Here is a 1,425-nt window from a genome sequence, read left to right as displayed (position 1 = left end):
GGGTGTTTGACGAAGCCCTACCTGAAGTGCTCTGTATTGTGTCTTCACTTTTTGGGCCCCCTTTACTGTTACTCCGGAGCCCTGGTGGCCTTGTGGTTCAGAGCTTGGCTGCTGACCAAAAGGTCGGCAGTTTGAATCTACCAGCTGCTCCTTGGAAATCCTATGGGGCAGTTCTACTCTGTCCTGTAGGGTTGCTATGAGTCGGAGTCCACTCAGCGGCAGCGGGCTTGGTTTTTTGGTTTTACTGTTACTCACCATGTGTGTGAGTTTTCCGTTCAGAAATGAGTTTGCTGATGGTGGCAGCATGTACTTATTGCTTCCTTGTAGCCTGATAGACTTCAGAGGTGGCAGCTTCTGAAGCAAATGCCATTTTGAAAAAACCCTATCACGAAACCCTGTGCTTCCCAAAAACTGACACTGCCGTATTCAGGCACAAAATACTTTTTTGAGGTAGCATCTTAGTGAGATTCTATGTGTTGTCGTGATGAAGTTTGTGCTGCTATGAGAGAGAGACCGTAACTTGAGGCAGTGACTGCGCCATATGGTTTTTTGTTTGTTTACTGTGGTAAAATATATACAGTGAAACCTGTGAGAGCAAGAACTCTACGAGACTGCCTTGTTTTTCCAGGTCTTGCAAGTTTTCCGCATTTGACAAAGTGTGATCTTAACTGCTTTTCTGTCACTCTCTGTTAGTGGAAAATACTTGCGTTTTCTTTCTCTGACAGGTTTCCACCTAACGCAGGTTCTGGCTTTCACAGGTTTTACTGTATAACACAAAATTTTGTATTTTAACCATTTTAAAGTGTACAATTCAGTGACATTAATTACATCCACCATGTTGTACAACCGTCACCACTATTCATTTACAAAGGTTTTACATCACCCCAAAGACAGCCTCAGTACGCCTTGAGCAATAACCCTCTATACCTCTGGGAACCATTAATCTTTTGTCTCAGTGGGTTGGCCTGTTCTAGACATTTCATATATGTGGGGTCATACAGCTTTTGTCCTTTTGCGCCTGACTTATTTCACTCAACATGATGTTTTCAGGTCATCCATGAGTTAGCCTATGTCAGAACTTCATTTTTCATTATGGCTGCATAATACTCCATTGTATGGACACACATTTTGCTTATCCATTTGTCTGTTGATGGACACTTGGGTTGTTTCCACCCTTTGGCTTTTGTGAATAGTGCTGCAGTGAACGTTGGTGTACTAATATCTGTTTTGAGTCCTTCTTGTCAAGTCCTTTGGGTATATATCTAGGAGTAGAATTGCTGGGACATATGGTAATTCCCTAGGAGCCCTGGTGGCGCAGTGGTTAAGTGCTTGGCTGCTAATGGAAAGGTTAGTGGTTCAAACCCACCAGCTGCTCTATGGGAGAAAGATGTAGCAGTCTGCTTTCATAAAGATTACAGCCTTGGA

The sequence above is a fragment of the Trichechus manatus genome, unplaced genomic scaffold, assembly GCF_000243295.1.
Source record: "Trichechus manatus latirostris isolate Lorelei unplaced genomic scaffold, TriManLat1.0 scaffold00057, whole genome shotgun sequence".
NCBI lineage: Eukaryota > Metazoa > Chordata > Mammalia > Sirenia > Trichechidae > Trichechus > Trichechus manatus.
Note: the sequence above shows the minus strand (reverse complement) of the source record.